This window comes from Littorina saxatilis, linkage group LG7, assembly GCF_037325665.1.
Source record: "Littorina saxatilis isolate snail1 linkage group LG7, US_GU_Lsax_2.0, whole genome shotgun sequence".
Lineage (NCBI taxonomy): Eukaryota > Metazoa > Mollusca > Gastropoda > Littorinimorpha > Littorinidae > Littorina > Littorina saxatilis.
Window position 1 is genome coordinate 50,363,350 of NC_090251.1, and position 26,205 is coordinate 50,389,554.

At 42.5% G+C, this 26,205-nt stretch overlaps 1 long non-coding RNA gene across 1 annotated transcript; it reads right to left on the reverse strand.

The window, feature by feature from the left end:
* Nucleotides 1-1,208: 1,208 nt before the first annotated feature.
* On the reverse strand, nucleotides 1,209-4,185 carry LOC138971712 (uncharacterized). Its single transcript, XR_011457351.1, has 2 exons — nucleotides 3,406-4,185; nucleotides 1,209-1,381 (listed from the first exon to the last, which is right to left on the reverse strand). It is a non-coding gene; the product is annotated as an uncharacterized lncRNA (long non-coding RNA).
* Nucleotides 4,186-26,205: the final 22,020 nt, after the last annotated feature.

The window sequence follows — 26,205 nt, forward strand, 5'->3', positions numbered from 1 at the left end:
AAAAATGTAAGCATTACACTCACCTTTGCAACAGCCACATTGTGCTAATGACTATGCTTTTATTGTTTCCTGCAGTGGATCATCACAACGTTTCTTCTTAAAAAATTTCCTTCACAGCAGTATTGATGCCAGTATCTGATTAATGTCAAGGTCAGTCATTCTGAGCTCTGCTTCAATCAGGCATTCATTTGACAATACCCAGCACATTTACAACGACGGTTAAAGCCATTACAGCTGCCAGGACAACCTACACCTAGGTCAGTCCCAGGGCAACATGTTGAAAGCAAGTGATATCGGTAGAAAGTTCGCTATGAAGAATATCGCCCTGCGAGTACTGTTCAGTGTCAGGCTGTCAGTGTGTGGCTTCCAAGGTCAACCAATGAGGCAACAGCAACGCCCTTGATAAGTAAACAGTTATCGGATTTCCCCAAAATTGCTAATGTGAGCCTGATCCCCTGTGTGTGTGTGTGTGTGTGTGTGTGTGTGTGTGTGTGTGTGTGTGTGTGTGTGTGTGCGTGTGTGTATGTGTGTGTGTGTCAGTGTCTGTGTGTGTGCGTGTGTAGCACAGTATGAATGTGTGTCTGCAAGCCTGTCGGTCTGTGTTTTTTTCTGAATCGCTCCTGTCCCAGCAAACAATTTTACGTTGTATTCACGTTATATTCACGTTGGGTTACGTTGGGTTTACGTTGCGTTTCAACGTTTTTTTACGTAGATTTGTATGGACGAAATCACGTGGGAATAACGTTGGAAAACAACGTTGCATTTTACGTGACACCAACGTGAATGCAACGTGAATGATTGGTGGAGGTGGATTGTTCGTAAAAACATTACGTGAATTTTACGTTGTCACAACGTGAATTTTTGGTTGTGGTTGTGGTTTGGTTGAAATTGCGTTGCATTTTTACGTAATGTCCACGTGAATGGAACGTAAATTTTAGGTCAAAATTTAGCTCAAAAATTACGTGAATTCTACGTTGACACAACGTAAAAGTTGTGTTTTGGTGCATTTTTCCTGATAAAATTGACGTGAATTACACGTCGACACAACGTGAATTTTTGGTTGTGGTTGTGGTTTGGTTTGATTTCGACGTGAATGCAACGTTGAGAGTGAATGTAGGTTTTGGTAAATGCATCCACGCACACACACCAACTTTCACACTCAGTCACAGATCATAAGGACTATTACATGTAACACCATAAACTCAAGATACGATCAACAATTTTATTTCATAACAAAAACATGCATATTATGTTGCGGAGAAATTAAAAATGCACGCAGCTTAGCAGGGCAACAGCACAGCATATTCAATCGATTTCATTCTTTGTCCTGGTGGTCCTCTTCTTCCAGGCAGTCCTCGATGCGCCTCTTTGATGCTGGTCGCTAAACAAAGCAAAGACAGCACATTGATATTAGTGACACCATATATATACGAATCCCACACACACACACACACACTCACACACAAACTCACACTAGCGCGTCACCTTATTCCCACTACTATGAGTTATACACAACTACAATAAGCGATAAACGTTTCATATGCTGATCAGGATGCAATGAACTTTGACACGCTCCAATTAAAGCCCATTATAGGGGCCGGTGTCCGTCTCTCTCCTTGAGGATAAAAGGGCTCACAGCCTTTTCAACATTGTTATCAAAATCAAAGTCTTTCGGTAACCTGGAAAGCTCCTCGGAGCTAGTACTGTCTCAATTATCCACCGATCGCCGTAGGTCGAAGTTGAAGACTATCAAGTGTATGCATGTTGTAGAGGTGGGAGGTGCACAGAAAATGGAAGCAATCATTACAATCAAACTTTGTTTGTTAAATACACTACTCTTTGTCATCGGAAACTAAAAGTTATTTGGTTTTGGCCTTTTTTTCACAGATTATACATTGTAAATGAAAAAAAGCAAAATGAAGCAATACCAAATAAAAACAAAATGTTCAGAAACATACATGATACATGGGTAGTATCAAAACGGTTGGTTGGTTGGTTAACCTAAGCTTATAACGTCCTCACAGAAACTAGTGCCAATTAGGGACATGAAGTGGTTATATGCTGGGACAAAACGGTTGGGAAAAAGGAGAACTTTAAAGTTGCCATCAAGCAAGAGAGGGATGGGTGGTTTCAACTTGCAAGGGTAATAAGAAAGCAGTGAGAGAGACAATTAAGGGCGACATGTGCGATCAAGTTGAATTTGAAAGTCCAGCACCTATAATTACAAGTTTTCCACGTTATATTTCCAGTGTTATCCATGCCAAGAAGGTTCCTTTTTTTCCAACCTTCATCTGTCCGACACGTGCGATCTCACTTTTTCAGTGAGTTATTTTTTCCCTTTAACATCTGGTTGCCAGACTTCCGTCAACCTCTTGTCAAATTTCACACTGTGATTCTCACGTATCTGATCGCTTCTTTAAGAGCACTTGACAGTGTCCAGTCAATCACTTCTTTCAGACGGGTCATAAAATTGCAAAGGCTCCTAAATGCCCCGCTCCTGTACAAACTGTGGGGGGAGGATCTATGGGGGGGGGGGGGGGATCTTAGATTGAGAGGAGACGGAATGCATGGAACGGAATTTTTATGAATCGTTTTGTAGTTTTTGTGTCTGGGGCATCTAAACAAAACAAAAATGAGCAAAATTCTGAGAGAAAAACGGGAGCTTTATCAAAGCAAATTTGTTTTACAGTTGTTGTGATTATTTAACGACAAGAGGAGACACAATACAATTTGTTATACTTTTGATTTCTAAGAGTTGAAATCAATTACGCAGATATATTATAAGTCTACAAAGCCATGACGGTGCCAAAATAGCATGATAGCATTTTTGAATATTTCACTAATCAGAGCAGCAGAATTCTAACTTCATTAAAAAAATCAATCTAATCAAAGAATTTAGTAAGCACTGAAGGCATCGTGATCATTAAAAAATCTCACAACTTAAGAACATCATACCTCTGCATAAATTACGCTTATGCAGTATGTTTCTTCCGATTAATGCAAACACTTTTTTTGTCGCAGAGCAGGGACCCGGCATTGATACCGTCACATGAAAATCAGTGGCTGTGTTGTAAGACCTACATTTTGTAATTGACAATGACTTGAAAAGGCACGTGTCCTAAGCATATGAAAGGTAATACATGTACACTCAACGGTGTCTTTTGCACACTGCTATCTGACAAATTATTTAGAGCTGTCATCAGAAGCAGGCGACGATAGTCGAGTGATTTATTACCCACGGGGGGTTGAGGCTGCAGACAATTAACTGTGAACTGAGAAGGGGTAAGCGGAGGGGGTTAAAAGGGGGAGGCAGTGGGGTGGCAGACATAAAATAATGAAAACTTGTTACGGTCCGACTTTGGGTTTGGTTTGTGTTGGCTACGCTGATGTCTCAAGTAGACTCACGTTCATAAGGGGGTGGGTAAATCAACATGGTCGGCAACTTTATGATCCAGGTCGACAAAAGACAGTCAAGTGTGTAATTAGCCAATCAGTCAGATGACATCAAGGTGTCAAGTTCTGAATTCTTCTCATACCACCGTTCCGACCTCATCTCTCGGACAAAAGTTGGACAACCAAGTTTTGGAAGAAATTTTCAAGGAAGAATGACATCACAGGTTTCTGGAAAGCAAGGATTCGGGACAAAAGAAAGAATAACTGACACTATAACACACACACACACACACACACACACACACACACACACACACACACAAACACACACACAGGCACGAACTCAAACAAACACACTGGCACACCACACACACACTGACACCACACACACACACCGACACCACACACACACACTCACACTCACACACTCACGCACGAACACACACATACAAACTTGCGCGCGCGCGCACTGATTTCTAAACAACAACAACAGTAAGCAGTGAACGATGCATATGCTAATCATGAGGCAAGAAATGAATGTGGCAAGTTTGATTCAACTTTGACCCGCTCTAAATCCCACGTTGTACACAGTCTGTCTCCCTGAGGATAAAAGGGCTCACAGTTTCCAAAACTTGTGATCAAAATCAAAGTCTTTCAGTAACCTGGAAAGCTACTTAGAGTGCTGTCTCAATTATCCCCCTATCGCCGTAGGTCGAAGTTGAGGACTATCAAGTGTATAGGGAGGGGTAGGGGGAGGGAGGAAGGGAATTGTTACGACACGACTTTGTCGTGTAAAAGGACATGATGGGTGGCACGCGGATATCCGTGGGATGTTCAGACATGGAAATTGCTCAAAATAAGGATTATCTATTAAACTCATAGCTCATGGATTTCCATTAAGTACTTTTACCCCGCGTTGTACTTGAAGTCCGACACCTAGTGTGAAAACGATCGTTCAATCGTCCAATTACATATTTCTGCCCCTTTTCCCGTTTAACCCCCAAATAACAACAACTACAACAAAGACAGCAAGAGCGACGACGACGACAACAAAATGTTGGAACCAAATTGAAATCATTTCAAACAAGACACCAGTAAATGTCGGACACCTACATGGTGGTTTTCAAGTTCCTCATTTTGTTACATGTCCCCATACAACACTTTACCTATTGATTTTGTTATTTGGTTAGTTAATTTGAAATTAATGTTAAAGTTCCTAATTTGTTATCTAAATTTCGCCATAACGCATTTATTAACTCATTCATTTATGAACTTATTTATGTATCATTTCCCTATTCGTCTATTTGTTTATTTTTTTATTTCAGTTATTTCGGCATGTAGGTATTTCGGTTGTAAGCAATTCAGTTATAATAAAACAAATTCACCCATTATTAGAAAGGAGAAAACAAATTGGAATGTCGGGTGCACATTCCAAGTTGATCCCTTTTTTAACTAAAAATAGCGCGCGTTATTACTAACAATGCTCTTTTTCAAGCTTATAAAATATAAAGCCCACATGTTAAAATACCTTGACAACAGGTCATGTCGTGTTCTGTCACGTGCATGTCATGTCACACTCAGCACGAGTAATTCACTGCAGTTGCTGGCCCGTAGAGTGCGTTCTTTCACAAGCAAACATGCTGATTACATAGCGACTGCTTTAACGCACCTCGAGCTTACATAGCCAAGTCAGTGCTCAAATAGCGATTTTCTCCCGAATTCCTGAGGGTAAAGGGGGACAATCACATTTTCGTTGTGTCTTAAACACACGACACAGCTCCCTCTGCTCTTGGCGTGGGTCCAGAAAGGGGGCTAGCTGCCCTTGGTGGCGTTCCCACTCGCCCTGCAGGAGTCCTCGTGTTTCTCGGGAGAGAAGTGAAAGTCGCTAGAGGGGTGAGCTTCAGCTCACTCTTTGTCTAGGGACGCTTTTGTTACACTGCTTTTATCCTGCCTTTTTAACCCTGAGCTGTTTGGCTTGTTTTTTCTTGGTGACCGTACCGTACCTTGTAAGTGATGAGCCAAGTTGCTAAACACAAACTGCCAAACACCACCTTTGCTGATAGGCGGGAAACGTTCATCTGGGTAGATAACTACCTTCCAACGGACACCACTGCTCTGAGGGAGCAAGATTGGTCCCTTAATATGGACCAAACAGCAAGCGGTTCTGACCGCGCCCCAGATATTCCCATGGAATCACTGAATGAGACTGACCGGGCCAGCCGGACTGGTCAGTCCCCAAAATCCAAACAGCTTAATAAAGCAATCACCAATGAGAAAACCAGCATATCTTCTCCTTTCAAGAGAAAGAGATTGCGGGAGGACGACCCTGAGGGGGGGCAGAGCTCTCCGGAATCTCTTCTCTTCCGGGATAGCCCCCCACGCTCTCAGATTACTGATCATTTTGAGGAAGACTTCACCGAAGTCAATCGTAAGAAGCCCAAAAAGAAAAAGAAGCAAAAGGTCCTCTGCGAGGGTCCCCCTCTTCAGGGAAACACAGGTATTTCCCATGCAACATCTGCCCGGGGGGTCGACACCTCCCAACCCCTAACTGAATCACAAGAAAACCAGACAACTCAACAGCCACTACCACCTGCCAATACACACACACACACAAAACAAAGACCCCGAAGAAAACTTCTTTACCAACCCAAGCAACCTCCTCCCTCCTTCTTAGAGTTCCCCGTGGTGGTGCAGGACCTGAAGGAGGGCCCTGCAACATTGCAGGGACTCGGCCTCAGGAGGAAAAAAACTTTTGACCTTGCCATCGGCGAGGTCAAAGAAATACGCATGCTGGCAGCTGGGAGCGTCCTGGTAGGGTGCTCCTCAGCATCACAACAAAACAAGCTATTGAGGCTAGACTCGATCGGCGGCATCAGAGTGAAATGCCACCGTCCGGAGGTAACAACCGAAGGTGTCATTAAACGCATACCCACAATACATTCAGGAACAGACCTGTCTGAGATGGCAGTGGGCGTGCGCGTCCGGATGGAGGATGGGAGTCTTGTAGAAAAGGGCCCCTCCTCGGTTCGATCTTTTCGCCGTCTTCTCCTTAGGGATGGGAAACCGTCTCAGGCGGTCCGTGTCACGTTTACAACGGCAATTCTTCCAGACAGCGTCGTTCTGGAGAGTGAGGTGTACGGCGTCGAACCCTACACTCCTCCAGTGCGGCGCTGTACGAAGTGCCAGAGACTATCGCACCTAAAACAACAATGCAAATCAAAAGTGCAGATCTGCCCCCGATGTGGCTCCAAGGGCCACGACGGAGCGACGTGCACCAAGGCCAAACATTGCGTAAACTGCAAGGGCGAGCATTCCGCCGCTTATCTTGGATGCCCGGAAATGAGACTGAGGCTGCAGGCCAATAAGATCAGGTCGGCAGCATACATACCATATTCTGAGGCCCTGGATCGGGCGCGGCGCGAGCTCGCCAAACAACAAAATAAAACAGCGACTGCCCCAGCGGAAATGAGGGACTCCTTCTGGCGTCCCCCTCCGCAACCGATCCGGCGGACCTCAACCCCCCGGTCCGGGTACTCTTTGGCTGTCCAGAGACCCCCCCTGGGTGGGCAAGTAAATAAAATACAAGAAATCAAAAACAAAATGACCGAACATGACAATACACTCCTTCCAGTTCATGCGGACAGTTCTGCTGCAACCGCGAAGCACCAAACAACTTCGCAAAATCCAAATCCTGGCCCCCAGGCGCCCTGTAAGTCTCAGACGGCTCGGGCAGAGGCGCCGCTTCATGGGACCCCCGGGTTAAAGGCCTCCCTCCTACGCAAAGCCCAGAACAGGAAGGAGGACTCGAAAGAAGAGCAGCTCTTCGAGAGGTTGATGGGGAGAATGGAGGAGGGATTGGCCCAGAGATTCAGAGAATACAAACTTAAAACTGAACAGGAAATAAAGCAGCAGATGAGGGAGGAGCAGGAGAAGGCAGAGCTTGAGCTAGCCGACGCTGCACTAGATAAGCTAAAAACAGGAGAGCAATATGCAAATTTAAATGAACAACAAAGAGGCCTTCAAGGTTTCATCGAGCAGTGCCTCGGCTTCATGGTTAAGGCCAGACAGATGCAGAGTCCTCTCGACCTGATCGACTCCCTCTCAGCTACATACACACAACTCTCCAACACCAAGGTTGAACGCTTCATTCCGGGCGGCGCCACTCTGGCGCTGGGCGCTCTTGCTGGTGCCAAGCAGTTGTCCGTGACGGATATGAAAGCTGTTAAAACCACTTTTTAACCTATTTTAAATCTGCCCTTTAACTTACCTTCTTTGTGCGTGTTAAAATGGCTGAACAAGGTGAAAGCGGTCACGGATTTATCATATTACAGTGGAACTGTCGCTCTATCAACTCTAACTTCTCTCAGCTATATAATTATATATCAAATCACTCTGCTGACATCTTAGTTATCCAGTCAGTCAAGAGAAAACGCTCCCTACTGCCTTCTATAGATGGTTTTGACTTCCCTCCCATAGTAGAGCAAAAGGGCTCAGGGCAACTCATTCAAACAGCTATTTATCTAAAGTCTTCCTTAAATTACAAACCCTTTGCACCTCTCATCCCTAGTTCAGAAAATCTCAGTACATGTGCTGTTGAAATCGAAATAAAAGGATCCAAAAACCTCAACATAGTTAACATATATTACCCCCACGGGTGTAATAAAAAAGGAACTACCGACTGGCTAAAATCCCTGGATCATGGCAGGGCACACTGGTGCGTGATGGGTGATTTTAATAATCACCACCCTCTGTGGGACTCTGCTAACCCTAGATACAAACATGCCAATAGCAACCTTGCTGACGTCATTTTGGAAACTGACTTTTGTATACTAAACGATGGCTCGGCAACCAGACTTCCAGACAGAGCTGACCATTCCCCGTCAGCAATCGATCTCTCCCTTTGCTCAAATGCCATAGTCACTGACATCGACTGGAACGTTTTCCCGGACGCCCTCGGCTCCGATCACTTACCCATTGTTCTTACCTTCCGCCACTTCGCCCCTAATCGCAATAACTCGGAGGTCAGAAAAAAGTACAATTACAAACAGGCAAATTGGGACAGCTTCCGTGCGGAGCTCGAGGGTGTCAGGGAGGAAACTCTCCTTACGGATGACATCGAAGCCTCTTACAATAACATACGTCAATGTATACTCACTGCTGCCAATAATCACATTCCGCTTAAATCAGTAAATCCTAACTGTAAGGCCAAAAGGAATGAGTGGTGGAATGCAGACTGTGATGAAGCCTTGGCAAACAAGCGATATCACATTAGGACATATATCAGGCACTGCTCAGACGCTAACTTCACGAATATGAAGTCAGCTGAAATACAATTTAACCAGATCACCGCTGAGGCTAAACTTCAAAACTGGGAAAACTTTGTCCACAAAGAAACTAAAGATTACAAAGACTGTGGCAAAATCTGGAAGAAAATCCGCAGATTTAAATGTAGATACAGAACTAAAGAAAAGCCACTACTATCGGGTGATAAAATGACCACAACTGACTCTGAAAAGGCAAACCTATTAGCAGATACCTTTGCCAAAAATAGTCAATCAAAATCCCTAGATACTGAACGACTCAATTATAGGTTAGATCAGGAGAAGGGTTTCACATACCCCCCAGATGACAACCAGTTGCCTATAAACTGCATGTTTAAGGCAAAAGAAGTCCAAAACGCCATCTCTTCTGTGAAAGACCCCAAAAAATCCACAGGTTTAGACCCAATATCATATCACATGATAAAACATCTACCACCTAACTTTGTTAAGTTGCTCACTCAGTTTTTCAACCTATGCTGGTTAAAGGATACTATCCCCGCAGCGTGGTCAGACTCACAAGTAGTAGCAGTATTGAAGAGCGGAAAACCGGGCAATCTACCTGGCAGTTACCGCCCCATATCACTAACCCCCCACCTCAGCAAGATCTTTGAGCGTGTGGTGAACCAGAGGCTGGAGTTCCACCTCAATAAACACAATATCATTCCTACATGCCAGGCAGGTTTTAGGCAAGGTCGTTCGTGTGCGGACCACATTGTGCACGTCACTGAAAAAATCAAAAAGACCTTGGCACATAGTAATAATTCTCTTCTTGGAACCTTCTTTGATATTAAATCTGCGTACGACAGCGTCTGGCATGCTCGTCTACTCCTAAAACTCGGCAGAATCGGTGTCTCTGGCCACATGTACCAATTCATCAAAAACTTCATCAGCAATCGCAAGATGTCTGTCCGGGTGGGCTCTTCGGTGTCCGAAACCCATGCGCTGGACATGGGGGTTCCCCAGGGCAGTATCATCGCGCCAAACTTATTCAGCATCATGCTCTATGACATTACTTCTGTTAAGGTTGACGGTGCCAGTGTACTTCTGTATGCGGACGACCTCGCCTTAATAGACACTAATAGACCACGCCATAACAGAGTTACCAACACTGTTGACTTATCTTCTTACCAAACTAAAATCGACAACCTCTGTCAATATATGTACACCAACGGCTTCCAACTAGCCACAAATAAAACAGTCTTTCTTGTTGTCTCCCGTAGACAACTGTACAGGAACTGCAGTATAAAGATAGGTTGTGATATTATCAAACCGAGCTCAGAAGTTAAGTTCCTCGGCGTTATCATCGATACCCGACTTAACTGGACCAGTCATATCGAACATCTGATCAATAAGGCCAACAAGGATCTTTATATCATACGCTACCTGGCGTCCCAATCCTGGGCCAGAGGGCGTAAGTGTGTCACAGAGGTAGTGCGGGCATTAATTCGCTCCCGCCTCCTTTACGGGTGCGAAGCTTATTTCGCGACGCGCCCGGCGCTCATGAAAAAACTGGCTATTATAGAGTGCAGGGCGCTCAAAATAGCTCTGGGACTCTCCCAACAAGCGAGTAAGAGTCGAGTCTACAGCGAGTGTGGGTGGCTGCCCCTTGTGGATGAGATAAAACTCCGTTCAGCTCAGTATGCTGTCAGAGCCCACGCGGTAGAGAACTCTGCCTGCGAGGTCCTGACTGACTTTTTTCCTCAGCACCAAAATTATGAGGCCAACACCAAACATAGCACTCAACTCTTGGCCAAAACGCTACCCTTATCCGACACAGTAAACCGCATTCTAGCCGATAGCGGGGTGAAGGTCAGTGAGCTGGCCAGGGTCCCCCCGCCCTCCTACCCGCCTTGGCTTGAGGAAACCCCTACTATCATATACGACAGTGAAGATAATACTTCCAAAAAAGATAACCCCGTCTACCTAGCTACTGTTACAAAAGAAACCCTAAACTACAAATTCTCGGAGCATTTAAAAGTCTTTACTGACGGATCCAAATTTGCAGACGGCAGCGTTGGCTGCGCCTTTGTGATCCCAGATCTCAAAATCTCAAGGAAATATACTCTTAATAAAGACATCTCCATATTCTCAGCCGAGCTATTTGCCTTGCTCATGGCATGCACTTTTATAAATGACCTCCCAGTCACACCGCGTGCGGTAGTTTTCTGCTCTGACTCGCGCTCTTCATTACAAGCTCTGCATCGAAACACATCAAATCGGGCAGAGCTACAAAGAGAAATCCTCTTTATATGTCACCAGTTAATCTCATCCGGCACATCCGTATCATTTCTCTGGGTCCCCTCTCACGTAGGGGTCCGGGGAAATGAACTGGCGGATGTCGCTGCCAAAGAAGCGGCAGAATCTAGCCCAGCTAACACTAACATCGGCTACTCAGTAACCGAGTTCTACAGTAAAATCCGTAAACTCATTCGAAGTCAGTACGTAACATCTCTGTCCTATCAACCCATTGATATGAACGATCTACACCCCGATCTCCCAACAAACCTCCTCACTATCTTCAGACGCCTCCGTGCCGGCGGCTGCCGCTTCCATATCTTTAACAAGTCCTGCCATTGTGGAGAACCCTATTCATTTCAACACATTTTCGCTCCATGCGCTACAAATAGAATTACCTTTAAAACCTTATATGACCATATGCAGCTCCATGGTCTGAGTCCCCAGGATTATCTGCGCAGTAGCAGTTCTCTAGGCTGGTCACACAGCTTGCTGCTGTGCCGACTGGTCAGGGACTCGGACATGGGGCTGTGGGTATAACTAAGCCCAGATTATCACATCAGCGTGTTTCAGTTTGAGATCGAGTGGCTCCCGCCATCCCTCCTGATTCCAGCGACTACCTTCTAGACAACATATCCTCACCCAAGGCCCACTAGTCGCCAAACTGTACATATTGTTTTTATTACCACGGCCTTCGTGGCTTACATCTTAATCCTTTTATTTGTAAAAAGTTTTGAGATTTATTGTTCGTGTTCCTCTTGCTTGCTCATCTATTTGGTTTTATTGGTGATCCTGAAAGGTTCCACTTTTTAACTCGATTTGAAATAAAAAAAATAATATTACAAGCCCGTTATTCAAGATATAGAATACAGACTTATAATTCTTACCAAGAAACATCTTAACTACTTTTCATTTTAACAAATTCCACAGAGCATTATCAACTCAACCCCACCCCCTGCCCTCCTCTCCTTATTTTTTGTTTCTTTCTTTCCTCTTTTTGAAAGCGGACAAACACTCAAGTCCTTAATGGCTCAAAACCGTAGGACTTTTAATATTAATTTTAACTAACCTTGACAACTACAAAGTGGGAAATTACAACGACGGTCAACAGTCAGAGTTATATATTGCTTGCAAGCCTGTCCGCCCTGTATCCAAGATATTCCCCATGCACTGGCATGGTCCTAAGAGGACACACTTATTACTCAACAGTAAATTCCAGTAAGCCTTTAGTCGGACTCTGTCATTTTTATGTTTGTGAATGTCACAGAAAAAACCCACAACTCCCAAGATCACGGAAGCATGATTAACCATTCAGTCAATTCAAGGGAATGCACGCTGAAAACGTCCGCTTTCATTTCACCTAAGAGGGGGAGGAAGGTGTTTTGTTAATTTTCTATTGCTGGTACTCGCACGTGTCCAAAGTGTGTGGGAAAAAGAACAAGTCGCGTAAGGCGAAATTACTACATTTAATCAAGCTGTGGAGCTCACAGAATGAAACTGAACGCACTGCATTTTTTCCCAATGACCGTAGTCCGCCGCTCGTACAAAGGGCGGTGAAATTAACGACCCTGTTTAGCGCGGAAGTGGTTGCGCTCTGTTGCATAGCACGCTTTTCTGTACCTCTCTTCGTTTTAACTTTCTGAGCGTGTTTTTAATCCAAACATATCATATCTACATGTATATGTTTTTGGAATCAGGAATCGACAGGGAATACGATGAAATTGTTTTTAGATCGATTTCGGAAAATTTATTTTAATCATAATTTTTATATTTTTAATGTTTAGAGCTTGTTTGTAATCCAAATATAACATATGTATACGTTTTTGGAATCAGAAAATGACGAAAAATAAGATGAAAATGTTTTTGGATCGTTTGATAAAAAAATAATTTTAATTACAAGTTTCCGATTTTTAATGACCAAAGTCATTAATTAGTTTTTAAGCCATCAAGCTGAAAGTCCGGCCTTCGTCGAAAATTGCTTTGCCAAAATTTCAATCAGTTTGATTGAAAAATAGTGGTTTCGCTGTGCTGCATAGCACGCTTTTCTGTACCTCTCTTCGTTTGGTTTAAACTGTTTTATTCAACGTTTGTGCATTATTTACAAATAAAAAACGCATATAGAGTAAACAACACAAGCATAATGCTTATAGTGGTGTTTACAGTTTTCTAGAAAAATACATATAAATGGCGGCTATTGTACAGTTTAAATGAAGAGCAAGCAAACATGAAAAGAAAATTGAATGAAAAATGTACATCAAAACAAAAATCCGTTTAAGAATACATATATTATATTTTTCGTTTTAACTTTGTGAGCGTGTTTTTAATCCAAACCTATCATATCTATATGTTTTTTTGAATCAGGAACCGACAAGGAATAAGACGAAATTGTTTTTAAATCGATTTCGGAAATTTGATTTTGATAATAATTTTTATATTTTTAATTTTCAGAGCTTGTTTTTAATCCAAATATAACATATTTATATGCTTTTTGAATCAGATAATGACGCAGAATAAGATGGAATTGTTTTTGGAACGTTTGATCAAAAATATAATTTTAATTACAAGTTTCCGATTTTTAACGACCAAACTCACTCATTAGTTTTTAAGCCACCAAGCTGAAATACAATACCGAAGTCCGGCCTTTGTCGAAGATTGCGTGGCCAAAATGTCAATCAATTTGATTGAAAAATGAGGGTGTGACAGTGCCGCCTCAACTTTTACAAAAAGCCGGATATAACGTCATCAAAGGTATTAATTGAAAAAAGGAAAAAAAATGTCCGGGGATATCATTCCCAGGAACTCTCATGTAAAATTTCATAAAGATCGGTCCAGCAGTTTAGTCTGAATCGCTCTACACACACACACGCACAGACACACACAGACACACAGACACACACACACACACACACACACACACACACACACACACACACATCACGACCCTCGTCTCGATTCCCCCTCTATGGACATTCTGTGAGTTCGACAGCTTGACTAAATGTTGTATTTTCGCCTTACGCGACTTGTTTTTTGCTGTATGTTTCTCTCTTTTTCTTTATTTTGTCTTATATGTCTGTAATGAACATTTTAAAATGAAGAGGAAAAACACTACCCACGATCCTCTCAACGAAACAGTACATTAAAAAACCTGCGCACCCGCAAACACACACAAACACAACTTTTCGAGAAAACATTGGCTGCATTTTTTTTTTACTGGTGAGCGTACCCTAAAAAGAAATCCAACATGTGTTGTCCATATGATTTTCCCGTTCGGTTTTCTTTTGTTCTCATACGCGAGATGTCTCAAGAGGACCCATTTTGGCAAAGTTTAGAGGAGGGGGGGGGGGGAGGGGGGAGCATGTCCGTAATTTTATTATCCAAGTGAACAAACGATCGACAAAAGCCCGACAAAAGACTGCCAAGTGCCGTAAATGAGTCAGGTAAGATCAAGGTGCGATTTTTGACTTGTACTTCATACCAGTTTTCCTCGCCTCTTCTCTCCTTAACAAAGGTCTAGCAACAAAGTTTGGGGGGTGTAATCTCATAAGGAGTGACATAATATCACATGCGAATATGAGGGAACGAGACAGAAGAATGAATAAAACAGCCGCTATTACGCTATCTGTGTTGTGGCTGGAAGAAAAAAGAAAAAGAAAGAATACCGTCCAACTAACACGAAGAAGAATGGGAAAAAATCTTAAATAAAGGGAGAGGTACAAAGGTTGCGATTCATCTCGGCTAGATATTATTCACGATTTTTGTAAACATACATGTAGTAAGCCTATACTCGCATCAGACACATATTTTACATGTATCAGCATCCTACATTTTGTCCGTGTCTGCCTTCTGGCCGGGTTTGCGATTTCTACATATTATATTCATGTGTTCTTCTCTCTGACAGCGCGGGCTCAACTTTTACAAACGGGAAAATATGACATCAAATAACGCTATCAAATATCGGAGAACAGCCACACAAGCGAATGCTCTCAAGAATATGTAAACCAATGTTCATCAAAATCCGTCAGGTAGCACACACACCCACACACACCCACACACACACACACACACACACACACACACAGTCCGAGTGTGTCATTACTTGAATGGGGTGTGCACGTTAAAGATCCCACAATTGACAAAAGGGTCTTTCCTGGCAAAATTGTATTGGCATAGATAAAAATGTCCACCAAAATACCCGTGTGACTTGGAATAATAGGCCGTGAAAAGTAGGATATGCGCCGAAATGGCTGCGATCTGCTGGCCGATGTGAATGCGTGATGTGTTTTGTAAAAAAAATTCCATCTCACACGGCATAGATAAAAATCCCTGCGCCTTGAATATGTGCGCGATATAAATTGCACAAAATAAAAATACAAAAATAAATAAATAAATCCCTGCGCTTAGAACTGTACCCACGGAATACGCGCGATATAAGCCTCATATTGATTGATTGATTGAATCAGTGAATGTGAAAAGACTATGGGTAGTCGTCTAAGACAGGTTAAAATCAGTCTAACGAATGACTACACAAACCTGCATGTGTCAGGTTTTAATTTTTGTTTGTTTGTTCTTTCTTTATTTTGTTTTGTTATTTCGTACGTTCGTTGATAAAATGCCGTCCCAACCTGCCGCCCACACACACACACACACCACACACACACACACACACACATTATAATCCCCCCTCCCGAATCCCCCCCCATTCTCCACCCGATAGCTCCTCTTTGTCTCACTCTCTCCTCCTTACAAATAACAATTTGATACGTTCATCTTTAATCCACCCCCCTCCCCGAATCACCTCCCCATTCTCCACCCGATAGCTCCTCTTTGTCTCGCTCTCTCCCCCGGTGTGACGTTTTCATCTTTCGCCGTGTTGATATTTCGCTTCTCGGCCTCGTTGAACTAGTATAAACTCTACACTGAACAAAAAAACACACTACGATAGTACTGATGAGCGACCTTGTGTACCTTACATTCATGGGGTCAAATTTGTCCAACCAATTTGTTTTATTTAACTTAGAAATTTGATTCATCCTAAAATGTTTCCTTCTTACTCAAGGGACGTAACCACTCAGTACACGTTTTCGAAGAATTAGATTTTGGGGTTGAAATCTATTAAATTTTACCACCAATTTTCTTCACATGCAAGAAACTGACATGCTTTTCGTCCTTAAATAATTTCACTTCTTAATTTTACCAGGAAACAACATTTTAGTCTTGAGTATATGTCGAGGGGGAAATATGTACACAGGCGAAAGATTGAAATCGTGACACCGGCAGGGTATCTCGGCTGCCTACTTGAGTGAGTAACAGAACAGGTCGACAAAAGACAGTCAAGTATGTAATGAGCCAATGTGTCAAGTTCTGAATTCTCCTCATACCACTGTCCGCTGGGCAGATTCACTTGAACTTGAAGCAGCTTGTCTGGATACATCGTCCTCCCTCAAGATCGTAAAATGCCCAATTAAGTACTTGAGATATCAATGGCCGCCCCCGCTTTCAGTCTCATGCACTGAGCTAGTCTGATTAAACAGTTTTCTAAAGGTTGCGTCCGTCTATGTGAAACGTGTTTTTCCTTTGTGTTCCACTGCTTGTGACCCATTGTTTCGCTATACTGACTCAAAAGTTGAGTCTAAAAGAATGTGTATCCCTTGAACTGAGTTAGGGCTGACATTGTGACTATTGGAAAGACCCGCCATCTTTGGCCGGTCCGTTTCCAATCATGGTCTCGACAATCAAGTAATCTGTGCATGTGTACATGGAGTACAATAAGTGATAACGTCTCATGTGGAACAACTGAAAACAACTTACCTTCGAGTTGATTACGATGAATATTTTAGTCCTGAAAGTGTTCATCAAAGTTGAAAACCAAATTTGGGATACACAAAGTCGACCGTGGCCATCACCGGAGAACACTGTCGGTTAGTAACGCGTCTTTTTTTGGGAGGGAAAGTTTCGCACTCGCAAATCCATTTAACTCAGCAAATTCCTTGAAACAATATGCATTTATGTTATACTCTTTTCGTCTTACACAATTAGTGAACCTCTATGTTTGACCGAACATTAATTGAATAGAATATTACGAAACTAAAAATGCAGGTGAAAAAACCGAAATGATTGACAAAGTTTCGACGTTGTCTCTCTCTGTCTCTCTCTGACTCTCTCTGTCTCCCTCTCTCCCCTCTGTCTCCCTCTCTGTCTCTCTCTATCTCTCTCTCTCTCTGTCTCTGTCTGTCTGTCTGTCTGTCTGTCTGTCTGTCTCTCTCTCTCTCTCTCTCTCTCTCTCTCTCTCTCTCTCCCCCGACCCCCAGCCCCAATTTTTGGAAGGTTAGAAACTAGAGGACGTACATTTCTGTACAGTCACCATAAAATCTTCATTATGAATGCAAAAATGTTAACAAAATCGGCAAACCATAAAAGAACATGAAACAAGTCGCGTAAGGCGAAAATACAATATTTAGTCAAGTAGCTGTCGAACTCACAGAATGAAACTGAAGGCAATGCCATTTTTCAGCAAGACCGTATACTCGTAGCATCGTCAGTCCACCGCTCATGGCAAAGGCAGTGAAATTGACAAGAAGAGCGGGGTAGTAGTTGCGCTAAGAAGGATAGCACGCTTTTCTGTACCTCTCTTTGTTTTAACTTTCTGAGCGTGTTTTTAATCCAAACATATCATATCTATATGTTTTTGGAATCAGGAACCGACAAGGAATAAGATGAAAGTGTTTTTAAATTGATTTGGACAATTTAATTTTGATAATAATTTTTATATATTTAATTTTCAGAGCTTGTTTTTAATCCGAATATAACATATTTATATGTTTTTGGAATCAGAAAATGGAGAATAAGATAAACGTAAATTTGGATCGTTTTATAATTTTTTTTTTTTTTTTTACAATTTTCAGATTTTTAATGACCAAAGTCATTAATTAATTTTTAAGCCACCAAGCTGAAATGCAATACCGAAGTCCGGGCTTCGTCGAAGATTACTTGACCAAAATTTCAACCAATTTGGTTGAAAAATGAGGGCGTGACAGTGCCGCCTCAACTTTCACGAAAAGCCGGATATGACGTCATCAAAGACATTTATCAAAAAAATGAAAAAAACGTTCGGGGATTTCATACCCAGGAACTCTCATGTCAAATTTGATAAAGATCGGTCCAGTAGTTTAGTCTGAATCGCTCTACACACACACAGACACACACACACACACACACACACACGCACACACACACACACGCACACACACACGCACATACACCACGACCCTCGTTTCGATTCCCCCTCGATGTTAAAATATTTAGTCAAAACTTGACTAAATATAAAAAGGAAAGAGGTGCATTTAAAGGCTGTTGGGTACTGGCTCTCAAAATCCGTTCAGCAGAATGAGTTCGCATGTAACTGAAACTATTCTTAAAAGTTACTTGGTGATTTTAAAAGCTTGATAACACAAGTCCCATGATTTTAGACATGCTACAATGCCTTTAATCAAAGAAAGTTTGCGTTCTTGGCCGAGTCAATGCAGCTGGCTCGAAAATCACCTCCCTTGGACGCGTGACGTCTATAGCGGAATCGGCCGGGTGGAACGGCGCTCTCTTATGCCGTGCAATGGGCGCAATCGGGTAGTCTAGTCATGTCCTCAAGAATACTTCAAAGGTAGGTCAAGAGAAACTAAGGACGGGGTGCGAGGGTGACTTCTCCCAGGTTATAACATTTCAAACAATAAATAACGGAGTTCATAACATGTATTCTGCTCCCTTCCTGCTTTTTCAGGTGTAATTCCCACTTGAACCCTGTTTTAGTTCAACTTATTGGCAGATATATTGTCACGCGCCGAGGGACACAAACACACACACACATACACACACAGCCACCCACAAACACACATACACAAACTGATATGACACACACACACACATACACAAACTGATGTCACACACACACACACCCACACACTAACACGTGTACACACACACACACACACTAACACGTGTAATCACACACACACACACACACACACACACACACACACACACACACACACACACACACACACACACACACGCACGCACGTATAGACAATCACAGAGATTAGGTTCATGTATTCTGCCCCCCTCTCGCCAATTTACAAAATACAACAAGAGGTTTGATGAGCACAGTAGATCAACTTTAAACGTACACAATTATATTTTTAGCATTACTTTTCAATTCTCGTTGATGCATTAAAGGTCTACTAAAGTGCAACATTTTTATTGCTTATATGGAAAGAGCTGCATATCAGGATACCAAATATATTAAACAAAACAATTTCTTCCGCTCCGATCACCCGTAGTCGGCCTGAGAAAGTGCTCAATCTCACCTGTAATCAGCGAGAAGGGAAGCAATAGACAAATTTTTGCTACTGCTTCTCTCCCCTGCCAGTGACGTCATGAGTTGTGTATGGCTACCATGATGTCGAACGCGGATGAGTCTGAATTGCAGCTTTCGTGCGAAAGCAGTGCCTTTGAATCGGAGTTGGAAACATCGGAACTACCGTATTCTGGAGCGATAGGCATAGAGCCATACCAGTTCGAACCGCAAGGTTCGAGTGATGAAGACGAAAGACCGGAAAGACCAGCATAAGAGGTCGGTCTGACTACTACGCGACCGCACGCGGCCTTGCACTACCTTGCGCTACCAAACTAAAGCATGGACATGTACTTTTTTTTTATATATATATATAGTATCTTCACAACATTATCTGACTTTATACCAAGTTTTAAGTCACAGAAATAAAAACAATAAGGGAGTTATGATGTATTTTGCGACGATCTATCGAGCGAAAGTGAAAGCATCGTGGTTCAGCGTCCGACCATGTTCGCATTGATCTAAGAACACAGGCTCAACCTCAAAATAAAGAATGTTCATGTAATATTTTTATATATCTAGAATCTTCACAATATTATCATACTTTGTACCGAGTTTTAAGTCACAGAAATAAAAAATAAGGAAGTTATGATGCATTTTCTAAGAGCTAGCGAGCGAAAGTCAAGCATTGAATATCTGCGTCCAACCATGTTCGCATTGTTTTTAGAACCGCAGGCACGACCATAAATTAAAGTACGGTTGTTTAATATTCTTATATATATGATGATAAGGCCTTAAAAAAAAATAGGTGTGGTTACGGTAACCCGACCTACCCTATTTTTAGGGGCCGACCCTATAACTTTTTATTACATTTGTCAAAAAAACACACAAAAAAACAAGAAAACGAGTGCAGAAAACGCAATGAAAGCGAAAACGCCCGAGTCGCACACTTATTTCCCTGTCAAGTAGGTTTAATTTGTACACATTAGAAAAAAAAGTTTTAAAAAAAAAAGAAGTGATTGCCTACCTTCCTACCCTATTTTTTTGGGCTATGTTACCGTAACCACACCTATTATTTTTTTGGCCTAATGATGATGAAAATTATGATAATGATGATGATGATGATGATGATGATGATAATCAGTGATGGTGATGATGGGGATACTCGAATGAATGGAGCAAAAGAGAGCGATAACTAGAAAAATGAACATCAGCATGTACAACAACAACAACAACAACAACAACAATAACAACAACAACAGTCTGCGTGTGAGTGTGTGTGTTTGTTAGTGTATACGTGAGTGTTTGTGTGTGTGTGTGTGTGTGTGTGTGTGTGTGTGTGTGTGTGTGTGTGTGTGTGTGCCCGGTGTGTCAGTGTGTGTGTGTGTGTGTGTGTGTGTGCCTGCCGTGGTGTGTGTGTGTGTGGTGTGTGCCCGGTATGTTCATGCAATATTCGTATAGATCTAGTATTTATCCTACATCCGTCAGAGAGACACCCGTGAGATAATAATAGTTAAAATCACACGTGTGTATATCATGTAAATGAGGTCATGTCAAGCAAGTCTGGCAGGGACCTGTTTTTCCACTGCTTTATGATGCCAAAGTCACCGAGACAAACGTCATTATAGAAACAAAAATTGCGCTGGCTAATTACCCTCGATAAATCTTTAGAACTAACACGTCACGCCACACTTTCAGAGTGACGTTTCTTTGCTTTGACGTAATAGATTGCACGAGGCTTTACTAGAAGAGATCGAGGTTCCAACACGTTCGAAACTCTATTGACCGGAACCCTACTGGCCCAAATACTGCATGCATGATGTCGTCGTGGAATTACTGCGTAACTCCATTATTGGCGATTTTGATGTTCTGGTCCCTTAGATCATTTAGTCATTCATTCTCACTGAGAAATATTCTCTCAAATACGTCGATACGAAAATGTGTGTGTGTGTGTGTGTGTGTGTGTGTGTGTGTGTGTGTGTGTGTGTGTGTGTGTGTGTGTACACTATTTGCGAATATTGACACATACCCGCACGAGTGCGAACGTGCGCGCGTACACTGACACACACACACACACACAGACAGCTGACAGACACAAACACTGACTCACTCAAACCTCAAACACAGACGCACACACAAACAGTAACACAAACACACACACACTGACTCACCGTGCACACACACACACACTGACACACTGGGCACACACACACACACACTGACACACAGTGACACACCGGGCACACACACACACTGACACACCGGGCACACACACACACACACACACACACACACCAGGCACACACACACACACACAAACACTCACGTATACACAAACAAACACTCACACACACTCACACGCAGACTGTTGTTGTTGTTGTTGTTGTTGTTGTTGTTGTATATGCTGATGTTCATGTTTCTAGTTATCGCTCTCTTTTGCTCCATTCATTCGATCATCATCATTATCATAATCATCATTATCATAATTTTCATCATCATTATCATCACCCTCGCAGTCAGAGTTAAAATGCAAACTGCATATTCTCGAATTTTGATTTGGTGTCCCAAACTTCGGACCAAAATCCGCTCTGCAAGTTTGCACAAACTTGACCCACTGCCTCTGAGTGTCGGCATCATCAGGAAACCTGTGCATGGTATGACCCTTACCATGATTGTTGCTGCACTCAGCGACAGCACAGGCGAAGCCATATCTTCTCCGCTTCGAAGATGGAATCTCTTTTCGAACATACGTACTCGCAGTGGCAGCGCTACTAACACCGTCGGCCATGTTGCTCTTGAAGGCCGTGTTACACTCATGACGTCACTGGCACCGGGGGTGTCTCTCGCAGAATAGACAGGTGCGCGGAATCGGTTTTTATTCAATAAAAAATCAGCCACGCAAAATTTTACAAAATGGTCTTCGGAACATTTACCAGATTGCTATTACACATGTTTTCGGCGAATAAAAATTTTGCACTTTAGTAGGCCTTTAATGATGCCAGAAAATGTAACCGGACGCATTTGGAACGCCAAAGCAATTAAATACATTGCGCGGTACATCGGCGCTTAATTTCATAACGTCTGACTGAGTCATTTGTTATTCGGTGATAGTTTCGCACATATCTATCTCCTGTATTTAAAAATCTGTTCACCTTACGTAATTTTCAAAGGTACATTTCTTTGATAAACGATACGAAACCGTGCAGGTGAAAAATTGGTAATGACTGACGTAGGATTCGTTGTGGATTTCACGTTGAGGGCACGTTGGCGATCAATCAAACCCCAACGTTGTGTGTTTACGTTGAAACTACGTTGTAGGTACGTTTGTTGTATCAAACTAACTTTTGTTTTTAAATCACGTGAATTTCACGTGAAAATCACGTGAGTATACCAACGTTGTTCGAACACCAGAAAATCACAATAATACAACGTCGATTTTACGTTGCTTTTTAAGGTGGAATCCACGTGAAATTTACGTTATGTACCAACGTGTAAAAAACAAAAAAACACAACTGTAACGCAACGTTGCTTTCACGTTGTGTTTTTTGGTTGGATCCACGTAAATTTCACGTAATCTTCGCAACATTTGTAAGACACCAAAATGCAACGTGAAATTCACGTAAATTTTACGTTGTATTACAACGTCGAAAGAACACCAAAATCTCACAATGACACAACGTTGGTTTTACGTTGCGTTTTTTGGTTGGCTCAACGTAAATTTCACGTAAAGTTCGCAACGTTGCTAATGACACGAAAAATTCACATTTTCGCAACGTCGTATTTACGTTGTGTGTTTGCTGGGGTGCGCATCAATGCACCTACCTTCCGCTTGTTGTTTTTATCAGATGCATTAACCTCCTTTTTCGAGGTTTTTTTTTCTTCTTCAGCGTTCCAGAAATTCTGGTGACGTGTGAGATCGTTTGCCCATTTGGGTTCCCCACACTATACTCTGAGAGCATAGTCAGCTTCACTCCGCTTTCGTTGGGTATTTTTCGAGTTTAAAAATCCCAGGTCCGTTGAACAGCAAACAACAACATCCTTGTTCTTTTCCATCTACCATCCACGAAAACAAGTCAGATTATGCAGCTACTTGTCTACTTAAAAAACCCAGCCATCATCGATTATTTTGCCTTGCGCTGAATGTCTTCTTAGTGTTCCCTCTGTTTGTCCTTTTGTGTGCTCGTACTTTTGATTTGTTTTCCTAATTTAGAACTTGTTCTAGGCTGGAGATCGAGGAACAGAGACACAGTGAGAAAATGGATGAATGCAATTGACTGCTACCCTTATTAGCCGCAGGCTTGTTGTTGTTTTCATATGTATAATGTATGTAGGCTTACATTTCATGAATATGTAATCAGTAATTAAACATTGTTTAAACCAAGTGAATGAATAAATTAATGAAGGATCTTTTTACTACAGGATGGAGATTGTAGGTTGACGCCTAGTCCTAGAATCTAACCCTGTCAAACATACGTGACGTGAAAATAGAGATGAACATGCAAAAACAGACACGAACAAAGGTTACGGATGTCAATTCTAATTATACAGGAGAGAGAGAGAGAGAGAGAGAGAGAGAGAGAGAGAGAGAGAGAGAGAGAGAGAGAGAGAGAGAGAGAGAGAGAGAGAGAGAGAGAGAGAGAGAAACAGTCAGCCAGACAGACAGACATAGAAAGACAGAAAGACAGACAGACAGACAGACAAACAGACAGACAGAGAGAGGGTTTATTCATGACATGATATGTGCTACGTATTAATTAATGCAGCAATTGTGTTTTACTGTGAAGGAACAACAATAAAACTATAAAATGAAATACAATAATAATTTACGATTTTAATTCACCGGACAAGGCGCCGAATAGCAGATGGCCAGAACACCCAACAACGACTCGGAGCGACAGACTGAAATACTGTCCCTCGCATTGTGTTTGGTGGTATGTTCACTTGCTTGCTTGTTTTTTTGGGTGACGTTTTGGCTTGTTGGTCTGTTTGCTTCTCTGTTTGCTTTCAACATACACGCTTTTAGAAATAGCATCTGGAAATACTTGAAGTGAAATCGGCAAGTAAGTTTACCTCCCGATCGATGTATGATTAAACAGTTATATATATTTTTTAAGAATTCTAATGAAACACAAACAAATAAAAAGCAATAATACCACCCCCCCCCCCCCCCCCCCCAACCCCCCCTCAACAAGTACGCGAGAAGGGAAGTAATGAGAGTGTTGACATTGTTCAGCGCACCTCTACGTGGTAGCCTCCCTTGACTCAATGGTCCACACACCAGTCTGTTACTCACACACACACACACACACACACACACACACACACACACACACGTACACATACTAAACCTTGCACACACAGCCACACTCTCCAGGGCCGGCCCCGGGGGGGGGGGGGGGGGTGCCGTTGCCCGACCCCCCCCCCCCCCCCTTGTTCTGACAATGTACCTCCTCCAGAGGTAAACTTTTTCTTTTTACATAAATTTAGTCAAGTTTTGACTAAATGTTTTAACATAGAGGGGGAATCGAGACAAGGGTCGTGGTGTATGTGTGTTACGAAGCGGTTTACTCGTATTTGTGGTAATGTGTATTGTTGTAAATAGAATAGACTATAGCGATGGTCAGACATTGGAAAGGGCTATAGGCTGCATACCGTCACGTTGACCGCAGTTGAACCTTTGTGTAACTGACAAGGTTTTTCACGTGCAAGTAATGCAGGCGACAGCTCACTGGCAATGTCATAGCAAGAACGACTTTGGAAAATCAGTCGCCGTCAAGGAGCCAAGCTCGACTCATGTTTTCCGTAACACTTTAGCAGACGGGCTCCTGTTTTAGGTATCTGACTGAAGAAGGATGAAGACTGACGAACTTTCCCTATCAGCTTACATGATATCTTCCATTTTCATATTCATGCCAGGCCGGCGACTGTACTAAATGTTGGCTTTTCACTCTTTTGAGGTATGTTTGAAACCGGTTATATTTTCATGTCATGTTGTCGTATGTGAGGAGTGACTGGTTCTGTGTTTAACGTTATTGTGTAGGCCTAAGCTATTGTGCTACACTGCTTAAACATGTGAGGGTTTTACGTAACGTTTTCTTGGCTTTAGAAAACAGGAATTAACGTGTAAATAATTATATTGGCTCGTGCAGCTTAATATGTTGGACGAGTGAGTATTTTTATTGTGCGAGTGAAAGAAACTAACGACAAGTTGACTTATGGACTATAAACTTTACAGTGTTCCAACTGGGGGGTTTTCATCGCCGGAGGCTGAACTGAACCAGTCAACTGCGGCTTGGTGTACATGACCATGGCATGGAGAGCTGGCAGGGTTCTACAGTTAGCCGCCGAGACGAACTGGAAGGATCAAGGACTACGTCAAGCAATGGTTGCGGTGTCGTGAGGACTGGTGCACCCTTGTCAGTCGTCTGAAGGACTTACAGCCATACCAACATCTTGAAAGCCGAAAGATGGCAGTAGGGTAACGTACAGTAGAATACCTATTCGTCTTACCTGTTAAGCTGCTTTGTTTGAGCCAAAAGGTGTCTGCGTCTTGGACTGTAGAGTTTCTTGCGGTGTTGTCGGCCTAGGGTACTGGTCGAAGCCCGGAAATGATTTTGTGATGTAAAAAGCTTTGTAAACAATAATAATTAGTCTTGGCAGTGTCAAGATCCATTTAACACCAGGTTTTTGCGTGTGTGAGTGAGTGTGCGCTTGTGCCTTGTAAGCTACTGTAGCGGACAACTATTCAGATTACATTCAAGTCTGTAAACAAATACTAAATTTATAGAGTTGTGTAGAGGCATTTATGATTGTCTAAAAACCGGGCTATACCACTCCATAACAATGTGTGTGTGTGTGGCAAAGCAATCTTCGACGAAGGCCGGACTTTGGTATTGCATTTCAGCTTGGAGG